Source organism: Lepisma saccharinum, chromosome 22 (assembly GCF_977018435.1).
Source record: "Lepisma saccharinum chromosome 22, izLepSacc3.1, whole genome shotgun sequence".
Taxonomy (NCBI): domain Eukaryota; kingdom Metazoa; phylum Arthropoda; class Insecta; order Zygentoma; family Lepismatidae; genus Lepisma; species Lepisma saccharinum.
In genome coordinates, this window is record NC_139250.1 from 13,540,909 (window position 1) to 13,563,002 (window position 22,094).

The window sequence follows — 22,094 nt, forward strand, 5'->3', positions numbered from 1 at the left end:
AGGAAATAATGGAAAACAGATTTACATTTCGCATTACTTATAATGTAGAGTACTAATGCATGTACGTACATGAATAAAAATGTACAGTCGCAATAAGCATAGCAGAGATTACAATTATGTAACTACACAACATGTTGGTACACTTTTTAAACTATTGTAAGAACGTACAGTACGTACTTATGTATCTTTTCGAACCCGGGACCCCTGGCGCGTTGAGGGAAAGAGAAAGATTGAAAGATGGAATAAGAGAGGTGAAGAAAGATTGAGATAAAAGTGAAGAAAAAGAAGCAAAGATAGATAACAAGAAAAATAAAAAGATGACGAAAGAACAGAGGAGAAATAGACAAAGAAAGGTGCATAAAGAGGGTAAGAGATGAAAGAAAGAAGCGGAATTGTAACAGCTATGAAGATCGACAATGTTACCGATAAGCGGGTGGCAACAGAGGCATGTTCCACTTACAGTATTTGTTTTCTTGCGAGCGAGAAAAATAAAGGAAGAAATTTCAGTCTTACTGAGAATAAAAACATCTCGATTGGTCTTGGGGACTTTTTTCCCCGTACTTACAGGTTTCCTTCTTATAGAAGTTCCGGGATATGCAGTTTTTACTGTATTTCGTAATTATCTCCTGTAACCTTCGTTTTGAAAATGGTCTTGGGGCACGGGTCTGAAGAAAACAGTATAAATATTCCGTGTAGAGTATTACAACCTTCACATTCAAAACTTTGCTGAACTTCATGAAGCTATAAACGTTAAACGAGGAGCTTCGTACATATTCAAATATCGGACCTGTCATAACTGCGGTTCCTGAAACCCAATTAAATACAGTATAATCGTTAAGACTTCTAATTCTTTATAAAGCAGGCAGTTCAAGATTATTGTCTTCCTCCTCTCTTCATTCCCACAAAGAACATAACTTCCGACGCCATCTTGATTCGAAACTGTCGGTGGCTTCTCACGTCTTAGACGATGACAAAAAAAAGTACTTTTATTAACGTGACATAACCTCCCCCTTCTATAAGGCTTCTTTCTCTTTTGAACCCGGCGACCAAAGTTATGCAGAATAGGTGTAACGTGGAGACACAAACGTCTGTCTACAAGGATGAGGTTGCAATGTTGCCAGAACCAGGAAGTAAAATTTCCCTACTAAAGGTGCAAAAAATCCCTTTCTCGTCCAAGTTTTTTCTTCATGTAAGAAAAATTGTAATCGCGATCACAAATCTTAAGCACTTATAACTATGATTATTATTAACGGTAGTAGTATAATTATTACTATTATTTTCACTGAAACAGAAATATAAAGACATTTTGAATGGATGAAAAGTAGAGAATAATGATGATTGCTGATAGCAAATTGTACACTTTGCGAAGAATATAGTACTGAATGTCAGAATTTTCAGTAAAGTTAGGTTATACTTATTGAATTATTAAAATAATTTTAAAAGTTGGTCGCCTGGAAGGTGGTGCTGATCACATCACCTCTCCAAAGGCCTAGATACTATATGGGGCCCCTACCCCCGACACCCCTTCTATGTGTCTTAACGACATATTGCAGTGTGCAGGAGGGCACTGGGGCCTCCCCGATGGTGTAATGGTAGCGTCGTCATGGTAACCGCCAAAGGGTTCTAGTTTCGATATCAGGTGGAGGCACATACAGTGCCTCGTGTTCCACTGTAGGTCTAGTCCAGATTAGCCCATCTGTGCACAAAGCGGACTTAAAAACTCCAGAAAAATAAAAGTAGAAACTTCATTGCGTCAGGTAGAAAAATATTGTGTACATTAATTTTCCGAAACACCAAATTTCAAATGTTTAATTATATTTGTGGTATAAATTAGTTGAAAAAGAAGAAAAGTAGCCAAGTATCTTCAAAGTTTCCTGCAATTTCGATATTTTCCATGACATTATACTCTTTTCTCTATTCATTTAGAAATTCTGTCTGAATTTCCCCACTGAGGGGAAATTTCCCTTCGTGTGGCTACACTTGAGAGGGGCAGGAATTGGGTCCGCTGGGGGCATTAGCATATGAAAGATTCCGTAGTATGCTATGCAAATGGGAAAGGTCTTATGGGGTCATTTGCATACTCTCTTTCGTGGACCCCCTGTTAACGGAGTTTCCCGTCAGAGGGTGCTGATGGCCATTTTCCTCCTTGGTGGGAAAAGCTTCGTCTTGGATAAATAGAATTTCGTCTGGTGGGGCACAGGTGTGTCGAAGGGGGGAGGGGTTATCCTCACCGTTCCTGTAGCATCCTTCCGTGCAAGTCTAACGTATCTTTGCACTGTTGCCAACTTCCATTCTAAAGCACCAAGTTCATATTTGACTATAGCCGACTTGGTGGTCGAATGAGGAACTCAGGGGTACCAGATACACTGAAAAAAACATTCCTGTCACTTATCCACAAACCATTCATGTACTAAAACACTCGTTTAGTGTGGGCATTAGTTCCAGATAAACACAAAAGAGACTTCAATATTTTAGGAAAATTGGAATGTGCCACATTGTTGACATTGAAATGTGAAATAATTTCTACCCAACATTGCTATAGTTGATAGTAATACTAGAGAAGGTGTATTGTTGCAGTAATTCTATGCCGATAAGTCATTGTCACATAAAAGGGACATCTTAGTGTCCCGTTTTACGTTTTCAAAAATCAGGACAGAGGCTCAAAAAACGGACGAGTAGTATGGGATGTCTGGTCACCTTACTTAACATTAGCCCCGTGTAGTTCGCTGTACTTCTTGACTCTCTCTGCACTCGCGTGTCTAGTTGGTTACTCGTCTACTTCGTTCACTTGATGTCAAGTAGTGTATTTGCTGGAGCGGTGTAGCTTGTGGTGTATGATTACGTGGTGCGTGTTAACTAATCGAATGAACGTTCAAAGCAGCAGACAGGCATTTGTTGAATCTTTTTGAACTTGAACACCGCTTTCCGTCTACTTGGTTGAACGTCATTTCCAGGGCTAGGATTTTGATGCAAATGCATCTCTTTTTTGATAAAGCAGAAACATTGCACAAGTAGATAGGAACGTGTTTCACACGTAAGTGAATTAATTGGGATGCCTTTGTTAGGGCATTTTTTTGCGTGTTTTTACTCTTTCTTGGAGTAAAGGTCATTTTTTTAACTTTTTAAACCGTTTAAGTCATTTTTCAGCCTTTTAAAAGTCATATTATGCATTTTTCTACACTTTATTGAAAGAAGGGGCATTTTACATGCAAATGTAACTCTTTGAAGGGGAGAGGTTCCCGACTCTCGTCTCATTGCCTTCAGCGCAGTTCTGAAGGACTGTGTTTGAAGAAACAAAGAAATTCTTTGCATTATTGCTGATACAATATGTTGTGTAACAATTCAGCTCAAACAATGTGATTTCCCCTTTTATCAGTAACTACATTGTCTCCAGATGGATTATTGTTAAAAAAACAAGGGGTACAAAGTTTTGTGCTCTGTATCGAACATTTTGTCAAGGAAGCAATTTGCACTCCATGGAATTGAAAGTGACTTAATAGCAAGTAATATTGTTCATTTGAAGTACGCTCCTCCTGTGTCGGTGGAAGTCGAGAGAATTTTTTTCATGTACAAAGCTCTTTTGTCCGACAACCGACAATCATTCACTTTTGAAAATTTGCATATGTTTTTCGTTGTGTACTGCAACTCAGTACTTAAAGTGTAAAAGATGACAAAAAGTGAACTTTCTTACTTGTACTACCATACGCAATGAACATGTGATAGATACTGTAACGTTAATTTGTAATTTGAATTTCTCTTGGTAGTTTATAAATTTGTTTTACAAATCTTTCAGAATTTTTAGGTCATTTTTCTAAGCTTATAGGGCATTTTCTTGCATGTATTAGGTCATAAATGCATTTTTTAAAGGACATTTTTTGGCAATTTTAGGGCCATCAAATCCTATCCCTAGTCATTTCCTTGCACCAGACTGACACCGGGATACACCTGGTGTCAAAAAGTGCAACGAACTACCGTAGACGTATCAACGTATCAACCAATGCACGGGATCAAAAGTCTCGAGTTACAACGAACCAAGAAACCAAGGATTTCACATACCGTTATGACAACTAGTGCATTCGAAGTGCATAAGATAGATTATAAGTTCTTCATTCTCTGTGTGTATATATTTATGTGCGTGTGTGTAGTCTCCACGATGATAAACGCGACCAACAACCCTCTATTCCGTTTAATGGGGTAACAAAATGCAGGCACTAAATCCTTCTTTGCAAATGACTGCAAGGAACTAGTCAGAATTCAGGCAAGCTCCGAGCAATTTTCTGGTACCGAGATTATATTTTGTCCCCTTTGAGTATCTGTGGTCGAGAACTTGGCCAGTTACTACTACTCGGCCTCGTTAATTTGGAAGGATTTGGAGTTGATTAAGCCTATTTTTTCTTCACTTTCAGCCATTCCGTTCTTAATTTATTTTCTCTCCCCCCTCCGCCCCGCCCGCACACAGAGGAACAAAAGAGAAGAAATGGCGGGAAAGAATTATGAAGAAAGCCAGGGAAGCAAATAAACTTAATATTCACATTATAGCTTGGGTAATTAAGCCCCCGGCATGGCTCGGAATTTTGCGATAATTCTCCCCCCAAAAGTACTTATTTGCAAGGCCTAATCGGCTTCTTATTGGTTAATTCCGCCCAATCAGAAACAGCCACGTTGTAACTTTTCTCTGCTGGCAATTTCTCCCTCGATCTTCAACTGTCTTTGACCGTTTTTTTTTAATTCTTTCCTTTCGTAGCTTTGTGGAGAAAAAGGATTTTTCGTGCAACTTAGGTTTGTAATCTGTGAGGAAAAAGAAGAAAAAGGAGAAGTTTAAGACAGAGTGGAGCAGCTAATTAGTCGGATGGGAGACTTTGTTGCTAATTGTGTGCCACGCTTGAACAGTAGTGACATCTGCTGGTTGGCTCGAATCTAATGAATCGTGATTTCTTGTGCAGGCGCTCGCACAGAATGTAGATGCGGATCGCGTTAGCTTGGAACTAGTTCTAAATCAACGTGACGATGTTGGACATTGTGCGTATATCAAATAATGATGAGTAGATGCCACTTTTATACTTTAAACTTATCGTCATGTGTTGTTAATTTATTTACAGTGAGATTTCCCCTCGACTGCATACAGCACTTTTACAGTGATGCACAAAACAAGATATAAACAGTTTAAAACAGGATCTCACATTGTCGAGTACATAATTGTGTGTATATTTAGTTTGTACTGGTAAAACCCAATTCTCCGTTGAGAAAGCGCTTGGTACACTGGCGTACGCAGTGGGAGCTGATGGGGTTACAGCACCCTCCAAAATTTCAGACATACAAATTTTCAATTCAAAGCAGTAAAGATCTCGGGTATAAACAAAGTGGTGATTGCAAACTCTTCATAAAATGGCCCCTGATTACCATTTATGTCATTGAACAAATTTCAAATCGAAGGTTAAAAATGGTACTTACATTGCGTATCGCTCTCCTCCTAGAACGCAGCTCCTCCGAAAAAAATCTTCGTACGCCAGTGCTGTATAATAAATCATAAATGTTTTTTACAATAATATGTATTCTCATGCTGTTTCTACGATGAGTCCTGTTTTAAATTCAACCATCTATGCAAATAAAATAACAATAAATAATGGCAAGGCTGATAGCAGCGGCGATGGGACTCGATGTGCTGACCACGCGTCAACCAATAGGAAGTCGCTGGTGTTGGCTCTCAAAGTTATGTTAGGGTTTAGAGTTTATTATTACAGAATGGGATTGAGTGGAGGAGAAAAGGGGACTGCTGCTACTAGCGGTTTTTTTACAGCGTATTCTGCTTCACTCGCCCTCTCAATTTCTCCCCTTCTCTGTTGTTATGCGCGACCTTGCTCCACAGATTCCCGATCCGGCCCCCGTGGCGGAGTGGTTAGCACATCGCGCTACGATGCCAGGGGTCCAGGGTTCGAATCCTGGCCTGGGCATGGATGTTTGTGAGTGTCCATTCATCATATCATCACTCATGCCCATCTTCGTAATTAACCAAAAGTGGCACAAAAAGCGAAGTAAAATAAAGCAAATCAATCAATCAATTAATCAACAGATTCCCGGGATAGAGTATATAATGAGGATGCTTTTGAATGGATGATATTGTCCAGGCAAATTCATAGTGGGCATATATCTTACGTTCAAACAATGTTAAATCAGAGAGACATATATTATAATACGTTTATCTGTGGTTAAATATCTGCGCTCCCCACGAGAGACTCAGACTGGCAGCTTACATTATTTACATAAAATAGCGAATGGTAACATCAGGTAACATCATCAACGCCTTACGGATATTCTACTTAAGCGAACATTCGTAATATGGTTACGGATGTTTATTTTCTACTTATTGCACATACACAACCCCGTTCCCTGCTAGTGCTGCCACCTAGCGACGCGGTCTGGAACTCGCCTCGCAGACATGTGGCGTACCCCAGCCTGGCCTACATATCCCGTAAGTTTCATCGCTCTGTCACTTTCTTTCGCTTTTTCACGGCATTAATCGGGATATTTATTGACTGTACCAAATATTAATGCATATTGTGATCATTTTCTGGTCATATTAAGCATATTTCCCCATTTTCAAGCTGTAAATAACTTTATACAGAAGACTTGGCTATTTCAGAAGTGGATTACATTTGTTCCCCTTGTGTCAGTCGAAGTATGGTTGACAATACGCTTTCATTTACATTTGCAATTTGCACAAAGTAGTCATTGCGTACTTTAAGTCAGACCTCATCAAGTTAACTGTTTGTGAAAATATCTCAGCATGTGGTATTGATATATGGAAGAAAATAAAAAGTTCTTCATGGATTCAAAATTAATACTTTTCAGTTGTTTGTCTTTCTTTTTAAATCTGTTCCACCTCATTAAGAACACACAATTTATTAATTAGATGTTAGATTGATTGAATTAGGTTATTTGACGTTGCTTTTTTCCACTTTTGGCTAATCGCGACGATGAGGATGAGTGATGATATGATGAAATTGATGAATGGACACTCACAAAGAACACCCAGGCCGGGATTCGAACCCGGGACCCCTGGCGTCGTTAGTGCTCTGTGCTAACCACTCCGCCACGAAGGTCGGCCTGTAGTTGCTATGGTACAGGACATATTTGTGTAAATTTTATATCGTATATTCTGATGATTCTTAGGACATAAAAATCTTCGACCTAATAAGAATTAACACCGACCTCCGTGGGGGAGTGGTTACTACACTGAGCTCAAATCCCGGGTGTTCTTTATGTCTCCATGAGTTTCTTCACTTATCCTCATCGTCGCGATTAGCCAAAAGTGGCAGAAAAGATACATAAAGTCACCCCCATTAAATAAATCAGTAATAATAATAATTAACATGCTGTCATTTTGCCTGAAGTATCTACGGCGTAGGGAGGTACAATTTATTATGTTAAATGGATTATATTCAATAATTATAATTAGAAACATTCTCACCAATATTGTTTTCTGTGCTATACAGTGGCGTGCCTAGGATTTTCGAAAGGGGGGGGGGCACGTATACTACTTTTAGTAGTAATCCCTCATGTTCCCATCATTTTGTGCCTTTGACGTTCTTTTTTATTATTTTAGAGATACTGGATTAAAGGGGGTTATGACCCCACCAATCCCCCTTGGGCACGCCACTGACTATGTATGTCAGTCACCATCACTTCGGGATTTTAAGACTGTATGTTATGCAAAATAGATAAAGGTTAAATCGAAATATTTGAAAGAAAGCTTCTATATGGTATAGCCTATAGGAACCAGCAAAGAAGTTTACTAATCTATGGAAAATTCGAGCGAGTGTTCATAATTTCACTTCGAAAACCAACGGTTGAAAGTTCTTAATGATCATCCAATCGATTTGTACTTCGCTAGTTCCCGACTGCGGTTAAATGCAACCGCCGCTACGGCTGGAAGAGGAAGCATTGGATTTTCCTCCCAGTTTCCTCCACTGGGAAAATAAAATAGACGCCATTTGCATACAAATCTTCCTGCTTCTCGCGAAGGAATGAATGAGGGTGCTCTGCTTTCCTTGATTAGCATTCCCTCGACGAAGTGAGGATTATGGACATGTCCGGTTCCCTTTGCTGCAACCCCTCCACCTCTTTCAAAAGTTGCCCCATTTTCCTCCGCTTTTGAACTTGGCACCAAGAGAGATCAAAATGTTGACTGATGAATTGCATTCCTGATAATAGATGGCACCACATATCTTGAAAACATATTTTTATGATTCATCTCTTTAGAAATAAATTATCAACTAATATTACTAATGCATAAATTGTATATTCTACACATTGACAGTATTTGAAGCATAACTATCGTGTTTTGTAAAAGTAATAAAGATTTTACCTTTCACAAAAGTATCTCTCATGTACTCGAATAAAAACTTCACACACTATAAGTTGAGCGAATCTGGGTTACAGTTGCAATTGGTCAAATCATACAATGTCAGCTCTTACACTATCCAGAGTAGATATTAATATTTATGATTGTTGTTACGATATAGTACGTACTGTATGTCCCACACCTTGGCCGTGGTGACTGAGATTTCAGGCTGTGTATGAGAGCGGTGGCCACCCATAAAATTGTGGAAATTTGCTATGCCATAAATACAAACCCCCACCCCCACAAACACGTGTGTGTGTGTGTATATATATATATATATATATATATATATATATATATATATATATATTGTATTCTCTAGGAACCGATAGGTGATATAATTCATTTATTAAGATTGATTGATTGATTTGCTTTATTTTACTTCGCTTTTTGTGCCACTTTTGGCTAATTTGTGAAGATGAGGATAAGTGATGATGTGATGAAATTGATAAATGGACACTCACAAACATCCATGCTCAGACCGGGATTCGAACCCGGTACCCCTGGCGTCGTAGCGCGATGTGCTGACCACTCCGGCACGGGGGCCGGTTTCATTTATTAAGAATGTAACTGTAATTTGTTTTCGTTTCATTGCAAGTAAATGATCCACCGTGTGTCTGGGGGTTCGGTAACCGTGGTTATAGTTAACCAATAGAGAAAGACAAGTTTGCATTGAATTGCTATTACATAGTTATATTGAATTCGTTTATGTACACAATGCACACACATACATTTATTTTGTAGTCCGTACATAATATAACTACTAAACTATTGACTAATATAACCAAGCCTAACGTAATATACTGTTTTTTTTATTACGGTTATGTATCATTTTGTTTCTATGTTTATAAACTTCATCTGTCATTATCTGCCCATGTTAAACATGTGCTCCATTTATTGGGTGTGTACGTTGATCATCATCAATTCAGTTTCAGTAATATCAATCATATCTGTTTCATTCAATTTGAATTAAATTTTAACTTTCTACATGTTTTTCCCAACTCCACTACCATTTCAATCAAATGTGATTAAGTATTAACTTTATTCCGCAATATGTGATGCCCAACACTACTGTGCATCCCAGGTGGCGCTCTGGTAGCGTCGTCGATTTGTAAGGGTTCCGTGTTCGATACCCGGTGGAGGCATATAGTGGTTCGGATCCCACTTTAAACTGTAGGTCGAGTCCCGATGTGCATAAAGATTACTTAAAACACCAACTCAATCAATCAATAAAAAAAACCAACACTACTGCAAATATTGTCAATTTGATTACGTTTCAATTCAATTCTAATATGTTCTATCCAATTCTACTACAATTTTTGTCAAATTTGATCACGTTTTGAGTAAATTCCACAATATCTTTTGCCCAGTTCAACTACAATTTCCTTTAAATGTGGTTAAGTTTTAAATAAATTCCACAATATGTATTGCGCAATACTACAGCAAATTTGATAATTTCATTACGTTTCAATTAGGTTATACACTATGTTTTGTCCAATTCCACTACCATTTCAAGAATTTTATTATGTTTCAAATTAATACCACAATATGTTTTGCCCAAGTCTACTACAATTCTATCAAATTTGATAATGTTTCACTCAATTCCACAATAAGTTTTGCCCAAGTCTACTACAATTTTTATGAAAATTGATAATGTTTCACTGAATTCCATAGCAAGTTCTGCCCAAGTCTACTACAACTTCTGTCAAAGGTGATAACGTTTCACTCAGTTCCACAATATGTTCTGCCCAAGTCTACTACAATTTCTGTCAAATTTGATAATGTTTTACTCAATTCCATAATAAGTTCTGCCCAAGTCTACTACAATTCTATCAAATTAGAAAATGTTTCACTTAATTCCACAAAAAGTTCTAAGTCTACTACAAGTTCTGTCAAACGTGATAACGTTTCACTCAATTCCACAATATGTTCTGCCCAAGTCTACTACAATTTCTGTCAAATTTGATGTTCCTCTCAATTCCACGATATGTTCTGCACAAGTCTACTACAATTTCTATTCGATTAGATAATGTTTCACTCAATTCCACAATATGTTCTGCCCAAGTCTACTACAATTTCTATTAGATTAGATAAAGTTTCACTCAATTCCATAATAAGTTCTGCCCAAGTCTACTACAATTTCTATCAAATTAGATAATGTTTCACTCAATTCCACAATATGTTCTGCCCAAGTCTACTACAATTTCTATTAGATTAGATAATGTTTCACTCAATTCCACAATATGTTCTCCCCAAGTCTACTACAATTACTATCAAATTTGATACTGTTTCACTCAATTCCATAATAAGTTCTGCCCAAGTCTACTACAATTTCTATCAAATTAGATAATGCTTCACTCAATTCCACAATACGTTCTGCTCAAGTCTACTACAATTTCTATTAGATTAGATAATGTTTCACTCAATTCCACAATATGTTCTCCCCAAGTCTACTACAATTCTATCAAATTTGATAATGTTTCACTCAATTCCATAGTAAGTTCTGCCCAAGTCTACTACAATTTCTATCAAATTTCATAATGTTTCACTCAATTCCACAATAAGTTCTTATCAAGTCTACTACAATTTTTATGAAAAATAATAATTGTTCACTCAATTCCACAATAAGTTCTTATCAAGTCTACTACAATTTTTATGAAAATTGATAATGTTTCACTCAATTCCATAACAAGTTCTGCCCAAGTCTACTACAATTTCTATCAAATTTGATAATGTTTTACTCAATTCCACAATAAGTTCTTATCAAGTCTACTACAATTTTTATGAAAATTAATAATGTTTCACTCAATTACACAATAAGTTCTGCTCAAGTCTGCTACAATTTCTATCAAGTTAGAAAATGTTTCACTCAATTCCACAATAAGTTCTGCCTAAGTTTACTACAATTAATTCAAATTTGATCACGTTTAACTCAACTCCATAATACGTTCTGCCCAAGTCTGCTACAATTTCTATCAAATTTGATAACATTCACTCAATTACATAATACGTTCTTCCCAATTCTACTAACATTTCAACTAAATATGATCACGCTTCAAGTCAATTCCACAATACGTTCTATCAAATTCTACTGCCATTCCTATCACATTTGCTTTTATATCACATAATTATGCTATACCTTTTGCTGAGTTTTAACTCGATCCAACCAACTTTCAATCAATTCTCCTAGTTTCTCAAGTCTACAGTGATTACAAGGCGATTACGAATATTTCGTATTGTATTCGTATTGCTGCAATACGAAACTGTTTCAAGGCTGTCTCTGAAGACCGTAGGCTGGAGGCTGTCCAATGGCATGGCTAGAAAAGATGCTCTGGAATTTTTCCATGCGCAAGCGTCTTGGAAGCAATCTCATTACTTTTATGAGTTTCTGCTTTGAAAAGACCCAAGTCTCTCTCTCTTTCATGGAAAATCCTTTCCCCCTTCCATATTCTTCATTTTCTTCCCTTCCCCCCCTTTTTCTTTTCTCCTGTCTTTCCTTTTATGGGGGAAATTTGTATTCGTCTGGAAGGATGGATCTCGCCTTACCTCCCCTCCCTTGGATCTTGCATTAGTCAATTCTCCCTTTTTTTAAATCCACGTATCAGGGATGCTGGGCGTCGTTTTTTGGGTGGCTTAGAGATGATGAAGGGTTAGCTAGGGGAGAGATTAAAATTTCAGTGTTGCCAACTGGTTTATTTTTACACCAAATCGAATATAAGTTTACAAATCAGCAGTGTTGCCAACCGCTTTATTTTAACACCAGACCGAAGATAAATTCACAAATGTAACCATATAATCTGGAGAACCACCAATGTACCTTCTTTTGCAACTTCTTCAAACATATCAAACGCAAATCTGTATATTTTTTTGTAGATATATCATAAACTTTGTTTATGGTGATCTCAAAGTGAATCAACTAGTGTAAGTTGTAATTCTGTGCTGTGTGGTTGCATATACATTCAGGATAAAATACTAAAAAATACATTACGCGAAGCAATACGGAAATAGGGACCTAGATACAACACACAATTATATAACTAGGCTGTTCGAAGTCAAAAAATTATATTTTACAGCAGACCTTTATGGTTAATTTTGTTAAAGTGGGTGAAACAAGGTGCATGAGCATAATGATGGCCAGTTTGCTTGGTAATACTTATGCATCTCACTGTACATGAAATTTTATTATTTTTAATAGCATATAGCCCGGCAATATGATCTCGTCTTACAGTACTTAATTTTGCATTGAATATTGCATAGTTAGTGTAGTTCAGAGGATATTTCATGTCAATATAAACTTGATAAATGTTACTATTTATAATAATATCTCTTTCAAGGTTCAACTGGACGAACTACACTCCAGAATTAATTTCGTCGTCCGAACTGTAGATGGCAGGCATGGCAGATAAACTGCGTAAGTCAGATGAATGAATTCTTAAGTGAATTTTTAAGTATAAGTATAAGTATAAGTTAAGTATAAGTTCCTTGTGTATTCCATTCTTTATATATCTTACACTTAGTCCATCAATGAGCTCAAAATTACTTTTCTTTACCAAATAACAGATGATAGAGCAAAAATAAATATATACAATGAATTAGTTGAATTATGATTTCGTTCGCTAACAGTTAACAACACTTTAAGTTATTCTCTTTGGCAGTTGATAGAAATATATTATTTTTTAGGAAAAATATTCAGGATAAAACCAAAACTTGCCAGTAAATAACTGCATATCAGCAATCCATGTAGACAGGGTAATGAAAAAAGAACGTTTCAAATCATAACGGGTAAAATATGTATTCAGATAATGTTCTGTGATTTGCCAGAATGTCGTAAAATACATTAGGTGTTAATCTGTTACGATTCTATGTGACTTCCATTGTTAATACGGCAAGCATTTCACTTGTAGTCAATTTTTTCCACACTATATCACAGCCATTTGTACTTTGAGGCGCCAACACTCCCCCCTTTCACCTAGGTTATTGAGTCGTTGGGGGAAGCAAGCGATGTGATTGGTCACTTGAGGGGTTCCATTTCGACACGTCACAGCAGGCGCTCGAAACAGCCAATCAGACAAGCATGGTCTTGAAATCTTGAAATCTGCCCGCGCTTTTATTCTACTGGAGGCCGGGTATATCGCCAGGTGCTCAGAACAGCCAAACAGATGAGAATGTTCTTGAAATCTTCCGGCGCTCTTATGCTATTGAAGGCCGGGAATATCGCCAGGTGCTCAGAACAGCCAAACAGATGAGAATGTTCTTGAAATCTTCCGGCGCTCTTATGCTATTGAAGGCCGGGAATATCGCCAGGTGCTCAGAACAGCCAAACAGATGAGAATGTTCTTGAAATCTTCCGGCGCTCTTATGCTATTGAAGGCCGGGAATATCGCCAGGTGCTCAGAACAGCCAAACAGATGAGAATGTTCTTGAAATCTTCCCGCGCTCTTATGCTATTGAAGGCCGGGAATATCGCCAGGTGCTCAGAACAGCCAAACAGATGAGAATGTTCTTGAAATCTTCCGGCGCTCTTATGCTATTGAAGGCCGGGAATATCGCCAGGTGCTCAGAACAGCCAAACAGATGAGAATGTTCTTGAAATCTTCCCGCGCTCTTATGCTATTGAAGGCCGGGAATATCGCCAGGTGCTCAGAACAGCCAAACAGATGAGAATGTTCTTGAAATCTTCCGGCGCTCTTATGCTATTGAAGGCCGGGAATATCGCCAGGTGCTCAGAACAGCCAAACAGATGAGAATGTTCTTAAAATCTTCCGGCGCTCTTATGCTATTGGATGCCGGGAATATCGCCAGGTGCTCAGAACAGCCAAACAGATGAGAATGTTCTTGAAATCTTCCCGCGCTCTTATGCTATTAGATGCCGGGAATATCGCCATGTGCTCAGAACAGCCAAACTGATGAGAATGTTCTTGAAATCTTCCCGCGCTCTTATGCTATTGGAGGCCGGGAATATCGCCAGGTGCTCAGAACAGCCAAACAGATGAGAATGTTCTTGAAATCTTCCGGCGCTCTTATGCTATTGAAGGCCGGGACTATCGCCAGGTGCTCAGAACAGCCAAACAGATGAGAATGTTCTTGAAATCTTCCCGCGCTCTTATGTTATTAGATGCCGGGAATATCGCAAGGTGCTCAGAACAGCCAAACAGATGAGAATGTTCTTGAAATCTTCCCGCGCTCTTATGCTATTGAAGGCCGGGAATATCGCCAGGTGCTCAGAACAGCAAAACAGATGAGAATGTTCTTGAAATCTTCCGGCGCTCTTATGCTATTGAAGGCCGGGAATATCGCCAGTTGCTCAGAACAGCCAAACAGATGAGAATGTTCTTGAAATCTTCCGGCGCTCTTATGTTATTAGATGCCGGGAATATCGCAAGGTGCTCAGAACAGCCAAACAGATGAGAATGTTCTTGAAATCTTCCCGCGCTCTTATGCTATTGAAGGCCGGGAATATCGCCAGGTGCTCAGAACAGCCAAACAGATGAGAATATTCTTGAAATCTTCCCGCGCTCTTATGCTATTGAAGACCGGGAATATCGCCAGGTGCTCAGAACAGCCAAACAGATGAGAATGTTCTTGAAATCTTCCGGCGCTCTTATGCTATTGAAGACCGGGAATATCGCCAGGTGCTCAGAACAGCCAAACAGATGAGAATGTTCTTGAAATCTTCCGGCGCTCTTATGCTATTGAAGGCCGGGCATATCGCCAGGTGCTCAGAACAGCCAAACAGATGAGAATGTTCTTGAAATCTTCCGGCGCTCTTATGGTATTGAAGGCCTTGAATATCGCCAGGTGCTCAGAACAGCCAAACAGATGAGAATGTTCTTGAAATCTTCCCGCGCTCTTATGCTATTGAAGGCTGGGAATATCGCCAGGTGCTCAGAACAGCCAAACAGATGAGAATATTCTTGAAATCTTCCGGCGCTCTTATGCTATTGAAGGCCGGGAATATCGCCAGGTGCTCAGAACAGCCAAACAGATGAGAATGTTCTTGAAATCTTCCCGCGCTCTTATGCTATTGAAGGCCGGGAATATCGCCAGGTGCTCAGAACAGCCAAACAGATGAGAATGTTCTTGAAATCTTCCGGCGCTCTTATGCTATTGAAGGCCGGGAATATCGCCAGGTGCTCAGAACAGCCAAACAGATGAGAATGTTCTTAAAATCTTCCGGCGCTCTTATGCTATTGGATGCCGGGAATATCGCCAGGTGCTCAGAACAGCCAAACAGATGAGAATGTTCTTGAAATCTTCCCGCGCTCTTATGCTATTAGATGCCGGGAATATCGCCATGTGCTCAGAACAGCCAAACTGATGAGAATGTTCTTGAAATCTTCCGGCGCTCTTATGCTATTGAAGGCCGGGAATATCGCCAGGTGCTCAGAACAGCCAGACAGATGAGAATGTTCTTGAAATCTTCCTGCGCTCTTATGCTATTGAAGGCCGGGACTATCGCCAGGTGCTCAGAACAGCCAAACAGATGAGAATGTTCTTGTGAATCTTCCCGCGCTCTTATGTTATTAGATGCAGGGAATATCGCAAGGTGCTCAGAACAGCCAAACAGATGAGAATGTTCTTGAAATCTTCCCGCGCTCTTATGCTATTGAAGGCCGGGAATATCGCCAGGTGCTCAGAACAGCCAAACAAATGAGAATGTTCTTGAAATCTTCCCGCGCTCTTATGCTATCGAAGGCCGGGAAACAGTCAAACAGATGAGAACGTTCTTGAAATCTTCCCGCGCTATTGAACAGCCAAACAGATGAGAATGTTCTTGAAATCTTCCCGCGCTCTTATGCTATTAGATGCCGGGAATAACGCCAGGTGCTCAGAACAGCCAAACAGATGAGAATGTTCTTGAAATCTTCCCGCGCTCTTATGCTATTAGATGCCGGGAATATCGCCAGGTGCTCAGAACAGCCAAACAGATGAGAATGTTCTTGAAATCTTCCCGCGCTCTTATCCTATTGAAGGCCGGGAACATCGCCAGGTGCTCAGAACAGCCAAACAGATGAGAATGTTCTTGAAATCTTCCGGCGCTCTGATGCTATTGGATGCCGGGAATATCGCCAGGCGATCTGAGCAGCCAATCAGACGAGCATGTTCTTGAAATCTTCCCGCGCTCTTATGCTATTGAAGGCCGGGAATATCGCCAGGTGCTCATCACAGTCAAACAGATGAGAATGTTCTTGAAATCTTCCCGCGCTATTGAACAGCCAAACAGATGAGAATGGTCTTGAAATCTTCCCGCGCTCTTATGCTATTAGATGCTGGGATTATCGCCAGGTGCTCAGAACAGCCAAACAGATGAGAATGTTCTTGAAATCTTCCCGCGCTCTTATGCTATTGAAGGCCGGGAATATCGCCAGGTGCTCAGAACAGCCAAACAGATGAGAATGTTCTTGAAATCTTCCGGCGCTCTTATGCTATTGAAGGCCGGGAATATCGCCAGGTGCTCAGAACAGCCAAACAGATGAGAATGTTCTTGAAATCTTCCCGCGCTCTTATGCTATTGAAGGCCGGGAATATCGCCAGGTGCTCAGAACAGCAAAACAGAAGAGAATGTTCTTGAAATCTTCCCGCGCTCTTATGCTATTGGATGCCGGGAATATCGCCAGGTGTTCAAAACAGCCAAACAGATGAGAATGTTCTTGAAATCTTCCGGCGCTCTTATGCTATTGAAGGCCTGGAATATCGCCAGGTGCTCAGAACAGCCAAACAGATGAGAATGTTCTTGAAATCTTCAGGCGCTCTTATGCTATTGAAGGCCGGGAATATCGCCAGGTGCTCATAACAGCAAAACAGATGAGAATGTTCTTAAAATCTTCCGGCGCTCTTATGCTATTGAAGGCCGGGAATATCGCCAGGTGCTCAGAACAGCCAAACAGATGAGAATGTTCTTGAAATCTTCCGGCGCTCTTATGCTATTGGATGCCGGGAATATCGCCAGGCGATCTGAGCAGCCAATCAGACGAGCATGTTCTTGAAATCTTCCCGCGCTCTTATGCTATTGAAGGCCGGGAATATCGCCAGGTGCTCAGAACAGCCAAACAGATGAGAATGTTCTTGAAATCTTCCGGCGCTCTGATGCTATTGAAGGCCGGGATTATCGCCAGGTGCTCAGAACAGCCAAACAGAAGAGAATGTTCTTCAAATCTTCCCGCGCTCTTGTGCTATTGAAGGCTGGGAATAACTCCGGTTGTACTCCGAGTCACGTCAGCAACCGCAGCAGCAATTCAATGCCAGGTCAGCAACGTTTACTGATTTTTTACGAATTCTAATAAGAAAACGTTCACACGTGTAAAGTCTGGTGAACGAGGTGATAATGGTATTGGGGCTCCGCGATAAATTACAGACCTGGGAACAAGGTGCTGAAATATCTTGGCACTTCTTTGTCTTAATGAGGGGGTGCCAGCCTCATCCTGCTGGAAATGTATGTGGCTTTTGTATTCGTCTTCATCGAATTGTGTGTGATGATGAACTGTTAGAGCACGTCTACATAAACAATATCGTTAATGGTCTTCTGCATGAAAACAAAAGGCTCGTACACGTTCCCTTTACAGAGGATGAAAAACGTTTGCTACGTCATACAGGGAATACAAATTTCCTGAGATTTTCGGTCACTTGCCATAAGGGCTAAATACTCCAATGCAGGTGTGCCCACAGGGGAAATTCATGGCGTGCTTGCGTCATGCGATTTTTTTGGGGGGGGGGGTATATTTTTTACCAATTCTATATATCTTCACACAAAAATGCGAGGGGTGATCGTTTCGTTTTGTTGACTTGTTATTAATTTTTAGTTATGGTTATTTACATTTTTTCTACTTACCTGTTGTTGATCGCAGCGATGGGATTGAAATGAAACTCCACTTCTTATGCCTTTAGAATCGGTTTGAAATTAGGGCGGGGGGGGAGGGGCGTGCTGTTCGCATTAATATAAGGTTAAGGATAAGGTTCAGTGCAATAGCAATGGCAGTGAGCCCGAATAGTTTTTTGTACGTTTTGTGTTAGCGAACATGAAAGTGAGCCTAAAGTGCCTAAAGTAAACATATATTGCTCAAATATGTCTATTATATTGTTCCGCAAATTTTGTCTGACTAATATAATTTGAGTAAATAATTCGGTATAAAGGGGCCGGGCGGGGGTAATATTCTACCTTTTGTGGGGGATGCGTCATAGGTCTTGGAGGGGATGGGCACCCTTTGCGCCAATGTATCGTGTCTGTAGCGTCATTGTAAGCTTTCGGCATATTGTTATTGAATGAGCCGATTTTACATTTCTCAGACAGGCTTTTAATTTTCTTAACCGTTTATCATCCTTATTAGCAGATGATATCTTAACAAACGTTTTAAACTTTTTGAGAAGAGTTTGTGAGGAAGTTCTTTTTTAGTAAATTCTTACTTTATGCTGTAATCAAGAGGTCCCAGAATCGATTTCCGGTGAAGATACATGGCACAGTGGACTTAAAACACCAAATCAATTTACCTGGACGCAACTTTACGAAAAAAAAATCACAAAAAAAATTGAGGTACAGTCACGGACACTTCTGGGTTGAAACTTTTCCAGTGAAATTCAATGAGATTATTAGAAACCAGAAGTATCCGTGACTGTACAAAATGCTACACATTGTATTTGTACTACGAGAAGTTTATTCTGGGTTTATACATATTCTGTGCCCTTCCCCCCAAAAGAAATCATAATTCTGGATATGCCTATGCTAACGACGGACCCAAATTCTAACATTTCTTTGTACATTTTTGATAAAACGATAATCACGATGTATTTTAAACCTGAAATTAGTATTTAGTATTAGTATTAGTACATTTCGTTAGTATATAATATTTGTATCTTCAAATATGACAGGTAATTGGCAACATAGCCATGATAACGAAGCAGTTAAAATAATGCTACTATGGCAACACTTAAATTGATATTTTCTCTACGTCATAAATCCCATGTAATTTACAGATAAAATTTAATCTACAGCGATTCTTAGTTTTATACCTGAATCACACGAGGCTAGCTCTCCTGCTGGATTTTCCAGTTGGACGTGGACTAGTTGTGTGGCCCTGGCTCATCTGCTAGTTCTCGCCTCACACGATACTTGTTAAAGTCGACGCGCTATCTTGGTTAACGACCGGCTGGCTTTAGAGTCCACGGAGCGCGCCGACCAGCTGCAACAATCACATTCAACGCACAGTGTTGGACCCATCTACTCTACGCCACCTTGTCCCTCCGCGCACAAGCTCCTTCCCACGGTCTCCACATTGAAGTTGCAAACTACGGCAACAGCGTATCCGCAGTCATGTGACTGAGACTCCACGTGGAGTAGACCAGCAGAATGACAGCTGCGTTCATTGGCTGAAGGTTGAGTGTGATTGGACGAAAACAAGTCGCCGCTGTTTAACCCCACTCATGTTCGTGGCGGCGGCTTCCTTCAGTTCTTGGACGTTAACGAAGTAAACGCGCGGACTATACTGTACTTGTCGGTATACTTTTGTTCCCATAAGATATTGCACAGAGCAGACAAGCTAAAAAGATGGACGAGCGATTTGAAGAACCATGTAGGAGAATAGCTATGCTGTTATTAAATATTAATATGAAAAGAAAAGTATGGGCTAGAAATGGCTCCAAAGAAAATACGAAGGTCACTATTTATATTTTGAGCCTTGGCAACACTGATTGAAGTTAGGCGCGATTTGACGTTTGCACGGAATCGTCTGGCATTATTGACCATAACGTACTTCGAATGTTTTGTCAATAGCTTCATTTGTGTTGTTTATGTTGCCTTGGAGATTGCGCGACAACAATAAAATGGAATTAACTCGTGAACATTTTCGTGCGATGAGTTTTTACGATTTTCGACGTGGATTATCAAGACAAGAGTGCAACGATCAACTTACTTCCACATTTGGCGATGAAGCCCCATCCTTTGCCACTGTGAAACGCTGGTATAACGAATTTAATCGTGGCCGCCATTCGCTCACCGACGAGATTCGCAAAGGTCGTCCGAAATCAGTTGTTGTTCAAGAAAACATTGATGCTGTGCAAAACCTAATACTGCAAGATCGTCATGTGACATACTGTGAGATTGAGGCAACCATAGGCATTAGTTCCACCAGCATATATAAAATATTACGTGATCATTTAGCTGTGAGAAAGGTATGTTCTCGTTGGATCCCACACAATTTGACAAAAACTCAAAAAGACGCTCGCGTCAATTGGTGCAAACAAATGCTCAATAAATACAATCGTGGTGCTTCAAAAGACGTATATAAGATTGTAACAGGTGACGAATTATGGATATATGCATATGAGCCGGAACGTAAACAGCAGTCGACTGTATGGGTGTTTCAAGATGAACCCAATCCAACAAAAGTTGTTCACGCTCGAAGCACATCGAAACAAATGGTCGCCTGTTTTTTCGGGAAAACTGGTCATGTGGCAACTGTGCCTTTAGAGGAACGTAGAACGGTCAACTCTGAATGGTACACAACAATTTGTTTGCCAGAGGTCTTCGGTCAAATACGGAAAACAAACAAACGCCGTCGGATCATTCTTCGTCAAGACAATGCCAGCTGTCACACATCTCGTCTAACAACCGACTTTATGAACAGTCAAAAAATCGAATTGATGGGTCATCCGCCGTACAGTCCTGATTTGGCACCCAATGACTTCTTCTTGTTCCCGAATGTCAAGAATAAATTGCGTGGACAACGATTTTCGTCGGCGGAAGACGCCGTTGATGCGTTCAAAAACCATATTATGGAGGTGTCTCAAGAAGATTGGAAAAACTGCTTTGATAAATGGTTCGAACGAATGCAAAAGTGTATTGACCATAAAGGAGAATACTTCGAAAAACAAGAAAGCAGTTTTCAATGCCAAATTCCTGTTTTTTCATTGTTAGGCTTAAAATATAAATAGTGACCCTCGTATGGTAATCAATGTATACTCAACAAGATTTTTTAATGAACTCTGATCTGTATTCATACATGAGATTTGCAGGATTAATTCATAAGTATTTTTTTTCAAGTAATGTGTCAAACATTTATTTAATACTTTGGTAATAATACGAATTTTCTTTTTCGGCTAATCACATTTGTCGTGTATAAATATCATTGCTTCGGATGAATTCCTAAATACTATTGAACACGAATACACGTCTCTGTTTTTCTCTCATCAAGCAGCGAACATAGACAATCAACACTCGAAAAGCACAGAAAAAAATCCTACTTTCTCTGCCAAACACACAGACTATCTTCACTTGATCAAACTTTCAAACAGCTATGAATGGCTGTTTCACATAACCTAGCAGAGAAAGCCATTTGCAATTAGAACACGATCTAGTCGTCTGGCATCCATCATTTTCAGCCAGGTAGCCAGTCCGGCGCCAACTAGGGCATTCCTACTGGAAATCCAGTTCCGTGTGATTTGGCGTTTAGATCTGAACACAACTAAATTGTTTATTACACAAATTAAGCCAAAGTAATGTTGCAGAATGTTTGCGTTTATCAAATATGGAAACAAAGAAAAGTTGAACCATGTTGTGTGAACCATTACACACTGTGCGAAGGGGCGGGGAGACATTGCTCTGCTCTTTTGTCTCATCAGGGCCACCAACTGCAGGGGAAAAAGAAGCGAATCTCGTCTCCCCTTGCACAAGTCACCCTTGTCTCCATTTGCTTCCCCCTTT

At 39.7% G+C, this 22,094-nt stretch overlaps 1 protein-coding gene across 1 annotated transcript in view; it reads left to right on the forward strand.

The window, feature by feature from the left end:
* MESR6 (misexpression suppressor of ras 6) overlaps positions 1–22,094 on the forward strand; it is an 88,471-nt gene that overhangs the window by 21,672 nt on the left and 44,705 nt on the right. Inside the window, exon 2 of the transcript XR_014443951.1 lies at positions 12,736–12,812. The gene's annotated coding sequence lies outside the window, so the exon portion shown is untranslated. The remainder of the gene's footprint in view (positions 1–12,735; positions 12,813–22,094) is intronic.